This window comes from Saccopteryx leptura, chromosome 3 (assembly GCF_036850995.1).
Source record: "Saccopteryx leptura isolate mSacLep1 chromosome 3, mSacLep1_pri_phased_curated, whole genome shotgun sequence".
Taxonomy (NCBI): domain Eukaryota; kingdom Metazoa; phylum Chordata; class Mammalia; order Chiroptera; family Emballonuridae; genus Saccopteryx; species Saccopteryx leptura.
In genome coordinates this window covers 158,329,536-158,350,287 of record NC_089505.1, presented here as the reverse complement: position 1 = coordinate 158,350,287, position 20,752 = coordinate 158,329,536, and the positions used below count along the sequence as shown (strand labels likewise).

Below are 20,752 nucleotides of genomic sequence, written 5' to 3'. Positions count from 1 at the left end.
CAAAGGAGTACGTGTTCTTGTCCTCGTTGCCTACTTGGTGATTTTACAGAACGGAGTTAATCCTTTTAGTCCAGGCCACACTGTTAGTAATTGAAGGCAGAACATTCACTCCCAGAACACTATGTCTTGATCACCAATACTGTGTTTATTACCTTATGTACTCATTCTTCCATTGCTAAAGATCATGTGAGATATAAAAAGCTAAGACTTTAATAATGTTTCTGCATTGGCTCATGCGTGTGGTTTCCTCTGCCTTTGCTTCCTCTCAGTTGAAATCCTTTCTGATCCTCCTTCCAGGTCAGTTCAAATGCTACCGGTGCCAAGAAGTTTGCCTCAGTACCTCTCATTCATTTTTATCCCATTTGTTGGAATTATTTCTTCCCTTCTGCCCTAAGAGTATGTTCTCTGCACTTAAATGATAGCAGGTCACTTTGGGCTTTTTGCTCATCTCTGACCCATCCTGAGGTTGCAAATTTGCTCAGGAGAATGAACTGTGTTTGTCATTGTTGAATCCCCAGCCCCTTGTTCTCTTACTTTCGGTAGGTACACAATAAACAACTGCTGTGGTCTGTATTTATTTCACAATACTGGGTGAAAGAAACGTAATGCATCTTTACTTTCTCTGAGTCACATCCACCTATAAGTGGAAAGTTAGTTTAGAGTGTGAGGGAGAAAGAAACACAGAAAAGGAAGCTGGCAACAAGTACACTCTAATCTGAGTATTTGATATTTTTGCCAAGAGACAGACCAAAGGAAAAACCTATCACTCTTTCTCTGGAGACAAGGGGCATGTCAAAGAGATTAAAGGACCAGATCGGGAGTGACTTTGGACTGAAGACAGGCTCTCTCTTTAAAAGTAAGTTCTCTCTTTTTCGTATTAAATTTTACTGGGGTGACACTTGTTACCATTATTATACAAGTTTCAGGAGCCCAGTTGGGTTCACTACCCCCCAAATCAAGTCTTGGTCCATCCCCATTTATCATCCCAACACTCTGCTCCACTCCCCCAGCCCCACCAGCAATGTCCACACTCTGTCGTCCATGTCCATGAGTTTTTCTTTGTATTTTTTTCTTGCTTTATCTCTCCACCTCTCCTCTTATTTGTTTTAATATTTAGAATAAAAATTGCCTGATATTTAATAAAAAATGTTAGCTGGAGAAGTGTAGATGGGTGATAGATGGTAATGGAGTGAGACTTGAAGTGGTGAACACACAATGCAAACTGCACCTGAAATCTGTATAATTTTATTAACCAATGTCATCCCAAGACATTCAATAAAAGAAAATTTTAAAAAGTAATATAAATAAAATGTAAAAAAAAAAATTTAGCTGTAATAGTCATTGGTGTATGTTTACTGCACAAATGACTGTAGACAAGGTTCTTAGCTTAAGCCTGATTCCTCATGACTAATCTCTTCACGAAGACTTTAGCATATGACATTTGGGGACACTGGATATACCTGACATACAATATTTATTTGATGAGTGATTTTTGCTCCTCTTTATATTGTTCCAATTTAATGTATCTCAAAGACTATTCTGAACAGAGATCTCACTTGGTAAAAATATGCCCATTTTAACAGAAACATTTTAATCCATACTAGATTTATAGTCAAGGTCTAACCTCTTACTTTGTTAATTTTTTTTTCTTGATTCTCAGTTTGTAGGCTTGTTTTTAATGACAGCTGAACTAACAGTATTATAGACAAAAGAAAAATATTGTTTCTGTTACAGTCTACCTCTATAACCAAGGAAGATATATACCAACATAAATTGACTGGGTTACACACCAAAATGTGGGCACTTTTGCCGTAACACGCTTCCACTCATGCAATCACAATGTCTGTTTTTTCCGGAAACATTTAATTTTCCTTTAGCAGCATCCTTCCAAACACAAAACAATAAGGTTCTCAGACAGTTTATGAAGTGAAGACACAATCCAATATGATTATATTCTTAAACAAATAATAGCAAAATTAGAAGATATGAGAGTGCATCAAGTTCAGGCAAGATTATTTACAAATTGTTGTAAAAGTCTTTGTGAACTTGCTTTTTGGTGTTCCCTTCATTTGTGGAATTTAAGTAAAAATAAAAGAGTTTGTGTTTGGCATATTATAAGGGCAATGAACAAAGTAGATATGAATTTGTTCACAAAATCTCAGAATATTTAAAAGTTTATGTTAGTCTATGGATTTCTAACATATTTGTAATGGGAACAAATGAAAACTGAGGTACATACCTGACTCTTTGAAGTTAGTAAGAAGATAAATTCTGTCCTCCCACAAAACATTTTAGAATGTTTTGTGAAAGTTAAAAATGTACAGAGGAGCCCATCTGTGTCTGAAAGGAAACACAATCTTTTCTCTTAATAAAAATAAAACACTTAAAAAATTAACAATAATTACAATGATTTTTTTCCAACTTGATCTTTTACATATATAGTTTTTAATTCTTAAACAGAGGAACTCAAAACCTGAATCATGGATGACTTTAGATGGAGACTTGTTGAATGAATAACAGACAAATTGAAGGTGACTTCAGAGATAGGAAAGCAAGGTGATCATGTGTATTACCATGTAACATTCCTAATCATAAATTTTACCCAGTGACTGTATTTCAAACATTTATAACTTCCATTTTAGTGAAAACTAGTATAGAAGTATAAATAATGTAATGTAACTTGGATGGAAAGTTGATGCTTTATTGCTTTGTGCTCTCACTACTTTTAGTAATTTATTTTTATGTTCGCATTTATTTATTTTGTTTACTTTGTTTACTATTATCTTTGCTTATGTTTTCTTTATTTGCCTTCTGATGTGTCTATAAAGTTCAGGTGAAGTCCACCATGGCATGACTAATCTATCAGCCATTATAGCTGGTCGTGGTGCTGTGACTAGATATCATCTGGGTCATTGTCAGGGTCAGAGGTTCTTTATTTGGGGTTAAAATGGACACTTCCCATAATTTCACTGTTATTTTAACTAATAAAATGTTAAATCTCAATAAAACCTGAGATTTTATATTAAAATGTTAAAAAAAAATAGCTGTAGAATACATGGCCATAGATTTGGTGGTTGTATATGATGCACCCAAAAGTCTGCTTAATTATGAAATAATTTCAAAGAAGTAGTGAGCCATTCCACCTGAAAGGAAATTAGAAACAAACATCAAAAGTTATAAATTATTGAATAGAAAGCCCATGAATTTATCTCTCTTTGTTATTATTTTTAAGAAATAAGATTCAAAAAAGAAACTCATCTCAGATGCTTTAAAGGTCTACATTTGCTTTGTGTCTTTTGAGTTCATTCTCAAGTTCTCTGTTATATTTTTCTTTGCATAATTACCACCAATCCTATCTAGACTAGGGCATGAGATCTATGTTGACAAAAGTACTAAAGCCTTCATTTGGGCTTCCAATATTTCTTTCTGAACTTCATATCTGCTGGTGCAAAAAAGAGCCCAGAGAATTAAACAATAGAGTCTGAGACAAACATCAGTTTCCTCCTCAGAAGTATTTTTTTTTTTACAGGCTGGATAGCCAAAGAGACATTAAATACCAAACCCAAGGTTGCTTTTCAGACAAAATATGAGGCCAGAATCATAAATCTATAGTTTTTTCACATTCTCAAACAAATAGGGTTACTTTTTGAGGAGAGACTAGTGACTCCTAAAAATTTCAGTTAAGAAGTAATTGCACCTATGAATAAAAAACAGACTAATCAACAAGTAAATGTTGACTTTTCATTGGCTCTAGGCGATCATTACTATAATGGACATTAAAAGAGAAATACATCTATCAGCCTATTAAAATCAATGTTATTATCCAAATGGATTTACAAACATTAACTACATCTTCTCATAAAACGTAAATAAGGTACCCTAGTTCTGACCTTTTTGAAAGTCTGTGTGAAGCAGAAGAGATGTTCATTAATGTTTCTGGCTTGCATCCAGATCTAAGCGAAGAGAAGTTGGCTTATTTATAAACAAAAGTCCCAATAACTTGCCTTTGTAAGATCACAAATTCCTACCATGGATCATTCTGTATTGTCTGATATATGTTCTAAATTTAGGATGCAATTCATTATCTAAATCCTTGCATGCTTCAAGGCTTTTGCTCTTTGTTCTTCAATGTGTAAAAATAAAATAAAAAGTCCCTAAATCTACTGCACAATGGATCATGATAAAAAGCTCTGTGTTAGAAAATTACATGTCAGTACTGTGTAATCTATGGCACCAATTAATCAACAATAATAATTATAAGTTTTTAAAAGCCAGAAAATTTGTTGCCATATTTTAGAGATGATGTTAATTTTTTCATAATCTTTGGAGGGTTTTTTCTCACCTCTTTGGATAAACTCCCCCTTTTTAAGGGCACAATGCTATTTATAACAATAGGTGTTGTAAGGATTGGTAAACTGTGAAATCCTAGATGGAATGGCAGAACAGCCAGCCCCTCAAAGAGAGAATGGACTTTATTCTTGGTGAGTTCCAAATATATAAAAATAAAGGGCTTGCAGTTGCCAGTGGGACATGAACATAATTATGACTTCACAGCTGCTTCTCCTAAAGAAAAAGGCGAGAGAGAAAAAAGTCATGCTTTTTCCTGTACTGCATCTAAAAAGAATATGCACAAAGGGAATATATTTATGCCAGATATAAGAAGCCATAATCAAAGTAATACTGTAAGACCAAAATCATGCCAAGAAATTCAGAAATCTTGACTTGGCAGACTATAAATCAGAGATATGCATCTACAGTACTCTAGTAATTAGAGCAGAGTATGGAAAATTGAGATCCTCAAATATGTTTCTAGTAGCTTGTTTCCCCTGACACTCATAGAGTGGTCTTTCAGCAAAATTGTCATCATCTGCAATATTGGCTTGAAATGTACAAAGTGACCCTGTTTAGAGAAGAAGAAAACATTTGATATGTCTGATTTCAAAGTGTGTGGCTTTATGTAAAGACTTTTGGAAAATTTTGCTTGGGACCTTGGAAATTAAACTTTATGAGTTCTATGAGATAGTCAAGGTTACTATTCATACCTGCCAGGATTGACATATTGTTTGTTCTAGAATAGTTGTTGGCAATATTTTTTTCTGTAAAAATATTTTTAGCTTGTAAATATTTTAAATTTTATAAGTCATAATCATAGACTCTGTCCCAACTATTTATTTCTGCTGTTGTCCCATGAAAGCGACCACAAACAATATACAAATGAATGAGCTAGGAGACTATATTCCAATAAAACTTTATTTACACAAGCAAAAGTTGGATTTGGTCTTAGGACTATAGTTTGCAGATCCCTGATCTAGAAAATTCCACTTCTAACACTGGAATTGCAATAGACAGATGCCTATGTAAATCTTTATCAATAATGATATTTACTTAATGTCATTAAGATTTTTATGAATAATTTAAAAATGGGGGTCATTTTCTTAATATTTTTTGTAAGTCAATTGTGGAGAGATGGTTACCAGTAAAGAGCATTCCTTTATCAAAAATGCTGCAAAAACATTTTGGTTATTTGTTTCCTTACAAAATCATTGTATCAAGAACTTGAATATAGGAACTTATATTGCACCCTAAACTTCAATATTTTTATCATCATATTCCTAGCATCTTTAACAAATGGAAAAAAAAATAAGCAGTCAATCTGATTTTAATATAGATATTTTGGGGCAGGGGGAAAGGGGATGTCAGCTGAATCACAGTTAATTGTAAATCCTCTTGAGACAGCCTCATGAAAAAATAATCTTTTTAATCTGCCTCCTACAGTCATAAGCTATCTCTGTCTTCTGAAGAAATGTCAGATTATCTGAGTGATAACTATAGGTGAGTCCAGGGTAATGCCTTTGCCTGGTTCTTCCAGTAATCTGCTATTGACCCCTATATGCCACTTAACTTCTATTTGATCTATTTCCCAATTTATAAAATAAAGAAGTATAAAGAGATGTCTGTAAAGTGGTTTGAAAGCCTGAGTGAAAGGCCCTCTGAAACAGGATAGCTAAGCTTCAAAGAGTCACGAGGACACTTTAGCTATTGAGAATACATTTTAAATCATGTAAGTGGACACAGTGGTAATTGTGTGGATGTCACATTACTCAGCAGTATTCCAGTGGGTCAAATAGATAAGGATTGCATAAAAATTTAATATATTCAAGTTTAAGCTTTTAATTAAAATATATATGAAAAAATACATAAAAGAATGAGTTTGAATTAAAGTTGTGATGTCAACATAGATACAAATTCCCATAAGCATTTATCAAAGATTTTTTTATATATAGAATCAAAGTACTCTACTTTTTATTTTTTTATTATGTTTTTCTTACTCTATTTTTCTTCCCACTGTCCTCTTTTGTTTGGGAGAACAAACCTTGAACATTTTTAGTAATCCTGCTAATGTTATAAAACTAACGTCATAGAAGCAGCATAAGGTGGTAAAATTGTGCTGACTAGTATGAGTTTGTGGGTCTGTATCTTTTGCTCTCTCTAACCTGCAGTTCCCCCAGCGGTAAGGGAGATGACAACAAGCTTGCAAGAGTTCTTTAGAAGGTTAAATATAATATTGAATGAGAAAGTGTTTAATAGCTATAGGTGTTCAGGAGTCAATACTTGAATTTGAATTTGAGTTTAAATAAAGAACGCTGATTAAGTGAGATACAGACTTGCTATTTTTTTTTATTAAGAAACAGAGAATAAATAAATAATTTTAATTTTCTCAACAAAGGGAGTGCTGACATTGGGGCATGATAGTTTTTATTCTTAATGTTCCCATGGTAAAATATTTAACATCCCTTGTCCCCATCCAAAATGCCAGTAGCCCTCTGCCATGGTCACGGTGAAGATAAAGTACTTACTTAAGGGTTGATACCAAATTTGAATGATAATTTAAAAGCATCTGTGAATTCAAATGGCATTGGAGTATTTGGGCATTAAAAATAATTGAAGATACACTTGTGAATATACCAGCCTATCTGAACCCCTCTCCTTAATGACCAAACATTTGCTTAGAAGTAGGGCAGAACTGAGAATGGGGAATTTTATAAATTAAAATACTCAAAAATAACTGCAATAATTAAAAAGTCACATACACACACCCTGGTTCAGTAATGTGGATCCATGGTAAAATGGTCATAATAGGGCCCTGTACCTCCCCAGTGAGAGAGACTCAAAAGGAGCCTGGCTCAGGACAGTCTAGGACAGTCAGGGCCATCCGAGTTGGTGGGACCCTTATTGTTGGTAGGCTTTAGATGAGTTTTTACACATACAAATTTTACATAGGAGGTTAGTGGGAAGAATCAAAAAGAAGTTCCTTTGCTCCATGCTTGGGAGGTGTGTTGTTTATGAAAGGAATAAAAGGAAGGTGGAAAGAATCATACTTAAAAGATTATTTAGGCATATGATACAGCTGTTGGAGAAGTACTAATTTTTTGTTCCCATTAAAGTGATGGTAAAAATAGAAAAGTGAAGAAAGGTAGTTTTAGTGCTAATGACTGATTCAGAAGGAGGACACAAGGAGAGTTTATACTACATAATTGATGAATAATGTTTTCCCTTGATTCTATTATGAATACTTTGATTCTATTATGAATAAGGTAAGAATTGCTTCTGAGAGTCTATTCTGGCTTTCTTTGAACAGAAATGCAGAGTTGATAGCCAGAGGAAAATTAACCAGCTATTCATTAGTATTAATAGGACCTATTCATCAAGTTCTTAGTGTGTATACAGTTATTGACCAAAGAATTTTATATACTTAGTTCTTCACTCTTCACAATATATCCATCAGTTTAGTACTGTCAATGTCTCCTTCAGATAAAGACCTAAAACTTGGAAAGTCAAATATCTTACTTGAGACCCCATAGTAAGAGAAAGAACCAGGCACCAGAGCCAGGGCTGTCTGTGGGAAGGCTGGGGCAGGAGTGAGAGATGAGAAGTCCCCTGAAAGCAGAAGGGAGTGATTATGAGATGGATCTACTGGCGCCTGTAGTATTTTTTGGTATGCTGGATGCATGGTTCCTGGACTGGGCAGATGCTCAGATCAGAAAGACATCTATTTAATTTAATCAAAACCCTCCAGTGCCCCTAAAGAGAATGTGGTCTGCACCAAGCGCAAATCAGAAAATGAGAGGATTCTCTGCATGGCCTATTAAGGTACTACTTCATCCCCACTCTGTCATGCTCTATTAGCAGGAAGCGACTTTCAAAGGAAAAATTCATAACATACAGGGTGGGCATGGATTTCCCCTTGACTCACTGAAAGGTAAAAGACATTTGGCTCCTAGTCACCAGGAAACAGGAAGTCTCCATGGTCATTTGATCTTTTTGTTGTTGTTGCTCTAAAGAGGCCACAGATCATTGCTTTGCCACTTCAGGCCATTAAACCCATTTGCTCCTTTATATATCTGCTAAACATAGACACTGAAATGAAGAAATACAGCTTAAATAAAGACACCAATAACGGCTTGCAGGAAGTATTAAAAACAATTCTGCAGAAGGTTAGGAGCCATGCCTTCGCCACTATGAGCTTTAAAGGTGCTCCCTCTGATCTGCCGCAAGGTCACTTCACAACTGTATGAAATCAGAAATTTTGAGTGCTACTGGGCACTAAATTTTCACAATGAATCAGCTAAAGGTTACGAAGCACAGAGAATGCTGAAGTCACAATATACTGAGAAGACAGAGGAAACTCATAAGTGTTCTGTCTCCATGTCCTGGCAGGCCACACACAACCTCTTTTTGTGTCTTCTCTATCTCTTGGTTCCGTGAGCTGTGCCTGGGTTTCTATAAGGAGGGACCTACCGAAAAACTCTGAACTTGGTGATTGACTGAGCCCAGTCTGCCAAACAGACCAGAACCACAGATGCAGGAATTTTTTTTCCAAATGCAGGTCATGATGGGCCCTGGTATTGTCAAATTGCTCATCAAAGTTTTAGGGAGTCAGTATGCATGGTGGTTAAGCTCAAGAGTTTTGGGATAAATAGAGGTAGATTTTATTTATGATTTGGTATGGGTGAATTATGTGACAATTGAAGATCTGCTTCACCTCTGTATAAGGCACAGTTTTGTTTTGTAAACTGGAATTCATATTAGTACTCCCTACACAGGATGACTATGAAGATCATATAGTTAATGCAATGTCTGGGCCCCAGTGAGTGCTCATTCATGGAGGTGTTAGTTACACATCCCTGTTCAGTGCACTGGGGTAAATGAAAAAGTGAAAAGCACATGGTTTGCTCTCAGAGTGCACACAGTCTAGCTTGACTGACAAGAAAAGCACATATGCAGAAAAAATAAATACTATAAAGTGGTATACAACAAAATGTTCATTGTTCAGCATTGATGGTAAGGGTTTTATTCATTTATCCATTCATTCATAAAGCATGCACTGAATACTTCCTAAGCTGAAGAGCACCATGCTCAGCACAAAGGGGGGTAATGAAGCTTACTTTTCATAGTTTTCATCACACGCAAAGTACCAGTGTTATCTCTGTTTTTGTTAATGGAAAAACTGAGACTCAGAGACAAAATAAAAAAACATACTCAAATTCTCAGAAGTTGCAAGGAAAGGGATGAAGGTTGGTAAAATGGGTGAAGGTGATCAAAAGGTACACACTTCCAGTTATGAAGTAATTCAATCCTGGGGATGTAATGTAGAGCATAGTGACTACAGTTAACAGTACCATATTGAATATTTGAAAGCTGATGAAAGAATAGATCTTAAAAGGTTACATCTTAAGAAAAATAACGTTTTTGGCCCTGGCCGGTTGGCCCAGCAATAAAGCATTGGCCCAGCATGTGGAAGTCCCACGTTCTATTCCCGGTCAGAGCACATAGGAGAAGTGCCCATCTGCTTCTCCACCCCTCCCCCTCTCCTTTCTCTCTGTCTCTCTCTTCCCCACCCTCAGCCAAGGCTCCATTGGAGCAAAGTTGGCCCAGATGTTGAGGATGGCTCCATGGCCCCCACCTCAGGCACTAGAATGGCTCCAGTTACAATGGAGCAATGCCCCAGATGGGCAGAACATCTCCCCCTAGTGGGCATGCTGGGTAGATCCTAGTCGGGTGCATGCGGGAATTTGTCTCTGCCTCCCCACTTCTCACTTCAGAAAAATACAAAAAAAAATACATTTTAAAGTAAACATGGTGATGGATATTAACTAGACTTACTATAGTGTAGCCAACATCATACTCACTGGACAAAAATTACAAGCATTTCCCTTAAGATTAGGAACAAGAGGGGGTATCTGCTTTCACCACTCTTATTCAGTATAGTACTGGAAACCTTAGCTATAACAACTAGACAAGAAATAAAAGGTATCCAAATTGTAAGGGAATAGTAAACCTGTCATTATTTGCAGATAACATGATTCTGTATATATAGAACCCTTAAGATTGCACTAGAAACTTGCTGAAACTGATCAATGAATTCAGTAAAGTTAGCAGGATGCAAAATAAACATACAGAAATCAGTTGCATTTTTATACATCAATAACGAACTATTAGAAAGGGAAACTAAAAGAATGCTTTCAGGGAACATTTTTAAGAAGCTTGAAGTCATTTTCCCTTCAGATACCACAAAGCGGTCAGTGGTTTCTAATCCTGAGCAGTAATAGACAGGGAAGCTTCTCTACCTGTTGGTGAATGCAGTCGTTGTCTTGTAAGGCCTTCCAATGTAGTCAGAGCTTCAAAGACTTTAACAGCCCTTTCTCCCTAATAACCTGCTATGCTTTCTTCCAGAGGCACTTCTGGTCTTTGATACTTTTTGGCTTAAAAAATTATTTCCCACCATTCTTATTTCTCCTCTCCAAACCTCTCTTTATTTCTTTTTCTCTCTAGTGGTCTGCCTTTGTGGCTGACCTCGATAGGCTTTCTCAAGGGCACTTAGCAGAACTGTTGTCTCAGGCTCCGGTTTTCTCCCTGTCTTCTGACCAATAATAGGACAAAGGACAAAAGACCGTCTCTCCAAGTAACACTTTCTCTTTGTTAAAGCTTTGTTCTGCTGTTTTGGGGCTTTTTCTCCCTGATTCACTGGCCTCACACATAAGCAACTTTCCAATTTCTCTTCTTTCTCTTACTTCCCAACTTCTAGAATGAGTAGTAATACTGTTTCTGGTTTCTCACTTTCAATAAATCCTTCAACACAACTTATTAAAATTTTTGGAGAAATATGGGAGGATGGTAAAATCAAACCAATACCAATCATCATGTCTAGGACCCCTGGTTGGTGACCAGAGATCTAGATCTTGCACTCTCTCTCTTAAGCACCCCAAGACTAGCCAGACCACCAGGTCTGGTAGTGCTAGACTAGCTAGTAGAAGAACTTGGGCTCCCCAAAGTTCTTCCTTCTTAATAATTCCTTTCTCAATGGCATCTAGAAATAGGTTAGGAGGGCTACAGAAAAGGGTCATCAAAATTCAGGGACACACTCTGTTACCATTTATGGGATTCCATGTGGCTCCCCTACTAATTTTGTTTTCACTTATTGCTTTGTTCATCCTAGAACAAGCCTAACTGTGGCACACCACACGACTCCTACTCTCCATTTTTCATGGCCACTACTTGAAGTGGTCACTGATTCTTGACTAAAGTATTCTTATATTGTATTAATTTCCTAGAGTGATCATTACAAAAAAATACTATGAGCTGGGTGGGTTAAAATAGCAGCAATTTATTTTCTTATAGTTATGGAACTTAAAAGTTAGAAATTAAGGTGTCAACAGGACCCTGCTTCCTCTAAAGCAGGGGTCAGGAATCTTTTTGGCTGAGAGAGCCATGAACGCCACATATTTTAAAATGTAATTCCATGAGAGCCATACAACGACCTGCGTACATTAGGCATTATCCAATAAAAATTTGGTGTTGTCCCGGAGGACAGCTGTGATCGGCTCCAGCCACCCGCAACCATGAACATGAGCGGTAGGAAATAAATGGATTGTAATACATGAGAATGTTTTATATTTTTAATGTTATTTTTTTTATTAAAGATTTGTCTGTGAGCCAGATGCAGCCATCAAAAGAGCCACATCTGGCTCACGAGCCATAGGTTTCCGACCCCGGCTCTAAAAGGTCTAGGAGAAAATCTGTACCATGCCTTTCTATATATTATCTTCTGGTATTAGCGACAGTCAGGTGGATTAAGGTTGGTTGAGGCACTGGGAGCAGAAGAAAATATTGGACCCCTTACATTAGAAAAAAGTGTAAAGTTGGGGTTTTGTGGGGCCCTTCAGAAAGAAGTCAGGGCCCAGGGCGCGCCTGTGCGCCCGCCGTTAAATCCGCCTCTGGCGACAGTCATTGGCCTCCCTTGCCTTGCATCTGCATAACTCCAATTTCTGCCTCAGTTCTCATGAGGCATTCTCCCCATGTCTCTGCCTTTTCCTTTTTGCATAAGAACAATAGTCATATTGGATTAGGGCCCACCCTAACAATCCCATCTTAATTATGTCTGGAAAAACTCTATTTCCAAATAAGGTCACAGTTATAGGTACTGGAGTTTAGGGCTTCGATATATCTTTCTGGGGGGCATGATTCAACTCATGAGAATCAATATCCTAATGGATTTCCCTGCCACCAGTGTTTCCTTTCCCTCATCCATCCTCCTTGTACTGCCTGGTTAGCTTTCTAAAGTATGTACCAGATCATTTGAAGTGAGTTTTTTTAAAAAGCTGCCAGTTCAACATTTATTTTAGATAAAATCATTAGAACTGCATGTTAGGCCCTTCTCATCTTAGGTTTCATGTTCCTTTTCACTGTTGTTGTTTTTTCCCACGTCCTCTGTCATCGACAGTATAGACATAACTTTATGACTGTGAGAACGTTCAAACCCTTGTATACTATATTTCCCCATGTAGAAGATCACCCTTTTTCAAAAAGTTTGGGGTCTAAAACTGTGCATCTTATAGAGTGGTTATTGGTTTCTTACTTGCATTTCCTGCTTTTTTTGCTCTTGTTTTTGTGCTCATTGTTGAAGACAGTGATTCTTCATCAGACACAGATGAGGACAAGCTAATGGATGAGAATTTTGACAGTGATAAAGACTTCTACGAATTTTATGATGGGGCATCTTATACATGGGACAATATGGTATTTTCTTGTTTTTGTTCACCTAGCCCCATTTTTTCCTAAGAATGAATCAATATATCCTATGTTTTTTCATAATCTTTTGTTTATCCTGCTACTATAGAAGTTGTCACATTGTGCCATTATCTTCTTCGGTCTGAATTTCCCAATACCTGGTACCTATTATCTATTAATAAATATTGTTGAAAAATCTATTTCAGAGAAGAACAAACTATTTGGTAATTAATTTTGCAAATTTTTTCTTTTTTCTTTTGCTCTTCATCAGTTGTGGAAACTTACAAGAAATTTGTAAACATAACTCTCTCATTCAGATATTTTTAGTGTAGTAGTTAAGGAAACAGGTTTTGGAACAAACCTGCTTCAAATAGAAGGTATATGAAGTTGAGTTCTTTATTTAACTACACTGTTTTTTAATGTCTTCATTTATGAAAAATATGAGTTTCTAATTTATAGGTATTGTGAGAATAAAATTTTTAAAAATCCTTAGAGCAGTGACTGACAAAAATTATATGGTTAATATTTATTGGCTGTTATCTTTATAACTATTAGTACTTTTATTTGCATTAGTCACCTATTGAACCAGAGTTATATAATGTGAGTAATATGAGGTTCTAAGATTTAGTAAATAATTCTTTTTTTTCCACCAGAGATTAAAACCAAAGATCAATATAGTGATCAGATAGACAAAAGTTAAACCTTAAGGTTTATTTCTGATAAAATTGTGAGAGAGTATGACTTAGATCAGGGGTCAGGAACCTTTTTGGCTGAGAGAGCCATGAATGCCACATATTTTAAAATGCAATTCTGTGAGAGCCATACAACGACCTGTATATGTTACACATTATCCAATAAAAATTTGGTGTTGTCCTGGAGGACAGCTGTGATTGGCTCCAGCCACCTGCAACCATGAACATGAGCGGTAGGAAGTGAATGGATTGTAATACATGAGAATGTTTTATATTTTTAACGTTATTATTATTTTTATTAAAGATTTGTCTGCGAGCCAGATGCAGCCATCAAAAGAGCCACATCTGGCTCACAAGCCATAAGTTCCTGACCCCTGACTTAGATGTTTGGCAAAAAGGGCCTCCCAATACTTCAGACCATGACAAAGCTTTTCTACCTAGTCCCTGACACAGCAGAGAACATGGCCTCTTTGCTGACACCTAGTTCCAAAGAAGAAATCCAGGTGTGCCCTATTCCTCCCAGGCTCTTACACGACTCCCTTCTGCCCTGTGCTGGCCCCACCACAGTCTCAGTATGCATGGGAGTGAAGAGAGAGGCCAGAGAGCTATTCTACATAGAATGATAGGAAAGGGGGAGGATAAAGATCCTCTAATGTATTACTGACTTCTTTATTCAATAATTTTGCATATATTATCTTTAATTTTCAAAACAAATCTGTGACATAGGTGTAATTATCATCTTCATTTTAAAGATGAAGACTCTATGGCCCTGAAAAGTTAATTAACTTACCTATAATAACCTCACACTAAGTAAAAGAGGCATAAATTGAATCTAAAATTCTCTAATGGCATGTTAATTCTTCTCTGTCCAAAAAACTAATAATTTTAAATTATATCTGTATATCTATATATAAAAGGATTTTATTTTAATTTTTAAAGTTTCAATCTTTATACTGACAACAAAAGGTATTGTTTAAAAATGATTGTCCCCTTCCACATCTTATATAGTATATTAGTTATTACATACAAATTTGTACAAGATATTCATTGGACCACAAATAATATCCAATGTGATTATTTTAGTTTGCATGCCATCATAGCGAATTGGCAAAACTGTGGCCCTTTGTGGCTGAGGGAAAAGTTTTCCTCCTGAATCCTCTTCCATCATTCTGCTTTATAGTGCTTATTGGTCCTCACTTGCATTTTATAACAGTCACTGTTCCATGTCAGTTCTTATTGAATCATTTCCTGGCAGAATATTTTCTGATTAGACCATTTGCTCAGTTTTCATTTAAGAAAAAAAATATCTATTACTGTGTTTCTAGTCCTAGTTTATCCTTTCTCAGATTCTAGCTGTTCTTGAGTCTGTTAACCTCCACTGCCCCATGAATAATTTTAGACCCCTGGTCTCTGCCCATAGTCCTCTGATGTTTTCATTTTCTTACTTGGCTCAACTGTAAGTGGCACAGACATTAGAGTTTGTTCACTGCTCTACCCCTCATGTCTACATCAAGTGCCTAGCCTAAAAAACACTGGGGAACAAAATTTTTGTTGCATCCACAAAGGCACTTGTTCTTACCTAATTAAAGTGTGCTGATCTCAAATCTGACATTAGATTTTCTCTGTAAGCTACAATTTTTTTGCAATTCAAGATTTTAGGTTTTCATCTTGTAAAATTTTCAGTATTTAGTTTAACATAATGAAGTAGAATGTCTTCTTGGGCATCATCTTTGTGAAAATATAATAATTTAAATAATGCAGTAAATATACTGATACACTAAAAGATATGATTGCATCAGAATTTGTCTATAATTTCAAAATAAAACATATTAAAACACTTATTTTAATCATAAAATTTGCACAAAACTTATTTAAATTCCGTTCAGGCAAAAATTTGAGTTTGTAGCTCTTGTGTTTGTGTACTTGTTGAGGACAATCTCGTTTGATGCTCCAGCAGTAATCTGCTCATTACTAACAGCTCCAAGATTTTCGGGAAACTTATTAAGGTGACCATTCAAGAAGTGAATCTTAACGCTCATGTTACATCCAATGTCATGGAAAGCCAACAGCATTATTTGAACCAGAAGTTCATAGTTTTCTGCTTTTTTGTTGCCAAGGAAGTTCTTTGTAACTGCCACAAGAGACTGCCATGCTGCTTTCTCCTCCTTATTCATCTTCCTGGCAAATTCTTCATCACGTATGAGGGTTCAAATTTGAGGTCCATCGACTACACCTGCTTTTATCTTCTCGAAAGACAAAGCAGAAAAAGCAGAAATAATATGTTGAAAGCATTCACTTTCTCTATTTGAAACCTGAACAAACTGCTTCATTAAGCGAAGTTTGATGTGAAGCAGGGGAAAAATGATCCTGTCTTGATTAACTACAGGTTCATTCACAATACTTTGCATCCTTACTTTCAGAGCTTTACATTTCGGCCACTCTTTCTGTGTCCAGTGTTTCTCCTGAGCTCGGCTGTCCCACAAACACAGAATACAAGGATACTTTGTGAAACCTCTCCGTTGTCCTAGCAGGACATTTGCCATTTTAAGATCCACACAAATGATCCAGTTATGCTCCTCATACTTCAGAAATTTGATGATAATTTTTATGTCATTCTTACTAAGTCATTCAATGTGAGTTGGCAAAACTGCAGAGGGGTTAATGATTGTTTGGTATCAGAAGAAGACCCTTTAGATTCTACTAGCATTTCCTCATGTATTTTATCAAAATACACTTGATCACCATGTTCACTCTCTTCATCCTTAGAAGAAATAAAACCATTAAAAACTGGAACCGGGAGTGTCTCAGAGTGTGGAATAGGCTGTATTGCTGAAGAAATATTAGGATATGTAATCATATGCCATTTTTTCTTGCTGATGCCCTTTGTATGGATCAGACAGAAATAACAGTCACTGCTGTGGTCCTTAGGTTCACACCAAACCATGGGAATACCAAAAAGCATTCCTTTGCGTTTTCCTTTTGTCCAGTCGCGAAGCATTTCCTCACAATTATGACACACAATATGAGGAGCCCAATTCTTGTCTTGATCACCAGGGGGAACTTGAAAATAGGCAATATATGCCCGTGTCACAAATGATGAAATATTGTGCCTTTGACATTGAACTGTGTAACAGCCACATATATAACAGATGGTGTCAGAACTATTCTTACATTTATGCCTACTCGAAGAAGCCATGATTCAATCTTAAAACAAAATAAGAGGGTGTTTTTATCAGATAATAATTTTTTACATTTAAAAACAACTACAATTATGTAAAAGTGATGTTTGTAAAACATTAATTGCCTTGTGGTTATGTTCAATCCAAGAGTCGTTGCCCTTGAACTCCAATTTAAAAACCAATGCATGCCATTACCTATAACAAAAAGAAATTAAAATTGCATAAAAACTAGAGCATGCACCAAAAAACGAATTTAAGATTTGGAATCAGTGATACAGACATATATAGAAACAGTTCTAAAACCTCATGCAATAAAAAATGAAAAAACGTTGTTCCCCAGTGAATTTATCAATAAAGATGTGTTGAATGAGTGTGAAATGATGTTGATGGTGATAAAATTATTCCTTAGCTTTTTAGTAAAATATAGTAACTTCCAGTCTGGAGAAAATCTTCTTTTTGAAGCTATTAATATAATTGACATTTTCTATCACATGATCAAATTTTTTCTCAGCTCTGGTAGCCAAAGATCTTCCTCTTTAATGAATTTTTTTCTACTTAATTCTTTATGGGTTAGAGATACATTGTATATCATTATACTCAATTACAATTGGGAATGTAATATATCACTGCCTCTCTCCAACCACCCCCAACATTAAAGTGTTTAATTTATTTTACAATTCAGGTGAGCCCTGTGAGACAGAATCAGATTCTTGTGGCCTGTAAGTGTGGTGATGATGAGTTTTGGTATAATAGCTGCCGCTTGCTCCTATTAACTGTACTGTTTGGAAGTTGCTCTTTTGTGATAGAAAATTAATAATAGATACCCACATAACACCATCTCATATTGCTCTAAAAGACACTATGTATATACCAATAAAACACAATCTTGATACATGTTCTTACGTGATAGTGACTGCAAATGTTTAGTCATTGTTCCATTTGAGTGCCTGGTGTAGAGTGGATACCCAACAAATTGTTAATTTATATAATAATAAAAATTATGAAACAAGTTTAAAATAATAATGACAATGGATTATAATTACCCTTCTCTTAAATTGATACATGTGCCAGCTGAGGCTCTGAATACAATTTATAAATATTACAGGAGAAATCTTTGGAAAATTTTGCATAAGCATGTGTGTAATACTAAAGATTAGATTTTTAAGAGAAAAAGTTGCATTCACATTGAAAATAAGATGCAGAGACTCATTTCATCAGCACTTGACATGGGGTTCGTTTTGGTTTTCCCAAAGGAAGAGGAGGCAGCAACTGAAATTTGGTCTTACAGTCTCTTTCTCCTTTGATGTACATTAGTTCCCATGGAAACTACATTGGGATGCTTGAGAGTGACATCTACAAATGTAGTGTAAGGTCATTTTTATCTAATGCTTTGAAATTTAAACCATGACTGGTGCTATGTAGTGAACCAGCCTTAACATATTCTGAAGGACTATGAAAAGACAATATTCTGAATGCAAAAACAAGACGCAGGACTGCATTATGCCAGTTCAACATTGTTCTGTTCATAGGAAATAAAAGGAGCTTCATTTCTCCAGTTTGCGTTTAGGAGATCCTGGCAATGCAGCTGGACTCCTCCACATGGAAGGGAGGGAAGCCCCTCCTTCTGGTTTCTTCCTTATTATTGCTGGTAGCTGGTTTGGCCACTAGGTAAGGGCTCTAAATAACACAGTACGTAACTGTATTTGGGCTGCAGTAAAGCGACAGGGGTTCTCTTGCTTCCACACAGTTTCCCACGACCCCTGGCCTGCCCTTCTTAGGGCACTGATGTAATTTCCTTTATTAATTTGCCAGCGCTTCATCTATAAATTCCAGATGCATTTAAAGGGGGATATATTTCTAAGGAGAGAAACCAGAGCCCTGGGATAAAAATGACCTGAGGTTTTTGTGGAATATGATCAGTGTAAGTTTGTAAGGTACTTTTCAGAGAAGAAAAATCAAGATGCTGAGTTCAGACATCTGTATTCAAATCCTGACTTATTTCCTTTCTAGCTATATGCCTTGAGCAAGTCAAAGCTTTTTGGAGCTTTAGTATCATGAGCTGGAGAACACAGTGCAATTTAAATGGGGTCAATGTAAAAAGAAGATAATGTAGAAAAAAGTTTAATACTTAGTTACATGTTAGGAACTCAATATATTCGCATTACATAAATTAATTAATTATCCCATAAAACTATGTTTATACTGATCTTTATTCTCCTTATAGTCCTTCATGCAGAAAGTTGTAAAAGTATCCATCTCTTGCTTAATGTCATAATAAAAATGTGGGTCAAATGGCTATCTCCATTTTACAATCACCATCTGGAATAGGTGGCCTCTGAGGTCGTTTCTGGTGGGGAGAGGGAGGGCTAGAGAGGGCACGAGGGTCCCTGGGCATGCCTCAGCTTGGAAGTGACATGCATCAGCTCTGCTCAGGCTACACTGGTCCCAACTGAACTGCAAGGTCAGGCTGGGGGGTATCAGCAAGCGTGTCAACAACTGTTGCACACTATCTCTCTCTTCTGCATTAAAAAAAAAAAAGATTCAATAAATCACACTGTTTAAACTGATGATTATAGTAAAAAAATAAAAGAATTATAAAACAAGCACTTTTCCAAGAAATGGCCAATGCTATTTCTAATGATATTCTTGTTTGATCTGCTGTTGTAACACTGCTAATTTTACCTACATATAAAAAATAACAATACATTCTTCATTGACATAGTAAGTCACATTGCTTCATGTCTCCTGCCCACAGACTTAAACTTTAAGAGGCATATAAATAAGCAACTTGGCATATGTGACCTCCTGACCATGAAGTGTTAAATTCCAGGAAATATATTACTCTACCACTTTTATTTGTCTGTGAAAAATCACTTGATTTATGCCTGATCCCAGATACAACAAAAATGTGCAGGTATGCCAACTAGAACGATTGGGATCTGTCAAATAAAAATTTTAGTTGCCCTTAAAATCTACAAATAAAAGTAACCTTTGATTATAGATAATACAGCCTACATCATACTTTTATCAGTATTCAGACATAAAACATATCCAAATAATTTAATTTTAATGCAGTACAATGCACCACAGCCATCAGAGAGAAAGATCCTCTGCATGATGAAAAAGAAGGTTTCTTTTGCAAAGGAGTTATTGCAGAAAAGCTATTCTGGCCAAAAGGAGCTAAACCGGTATAGACCAGGTAGATTAACAGAAACGGTCTGTGGCTCAAGGTTTGAAGTTTCTCAAGTTTGGCTTATTTACACTGACCATTCATTCTTCTTTTATAAGCTTCAGACTTCAGAAGGGGTCCTGCTAGGATTATAAACCAAAGTGACAAAATAACCCACAAGATTGTTGGAAAGGAATTCCCAGCTATATTTTCAGACGCTAGAGGTTGGGAACCTTCCAAAATGATTCTCAGCTCTTAGATATTTTAGACAGGTCCACACTGAGGCAGAGTGAGACTCAAAAGCAACCTGAAGAATTTGCATCTCATTAGCACCTCATTTATAGTGTACTTATGTCAAGTCTCAGCCTTAGAGTTCTGGAATTAGCTTAAACATAAAGGAAATACAATCTACTGTAGTCAATATGCAGCCGAGTACTGATTCTGATGTGCATAGTCATAGTGGAAGCATGCCCACATCACCTTTGAACTCAGATCACTCTGAGTATTCTGAGGATGAAATAGTTCTTTAATAATTGTAAGAATTTAAGCCCTGGCCGGTTGGCTCAGTGGTAGAGCGTCGGCCTGGCGTGCAGAAGGCCCCGGGTTCGATTCCCGGCCAGGGCACACAGGAGAGGCGCCCATCT

At 36.3% G+C, this 20,752-nt stretch overlaps 1 long non-coding RNA gene and 1 other non-coding gene across 2 annotated transcripts in view; both read left to right on the top strand.

The window, feature by feature from the left end:
- Window positions 1-688: 688 nt before the first annotated feature.
- Window positions 689-20,752, top strand: part of LOC136397720 (uncharacterized) — a 76,068-nt gene continuing 56,004 nt past the window's right edge. The window contains exon 1 of the long non-coding RNA XR_010749906.1: window positions 689-856. This is a non-coding gene — a long non-coding RNA (uncharacterized lncRNA). The remainder of the gene's footprint in view (window positions 857-20,752) is intronic.
- Window positions 20,656-20,732, top strand: TRNAA-GGC (transfer RNA alanine (anticodon GGC)). Its single transcript has one exon. It is a non-coding gene; the product is annotated as a tRNA-Ala (tRNA).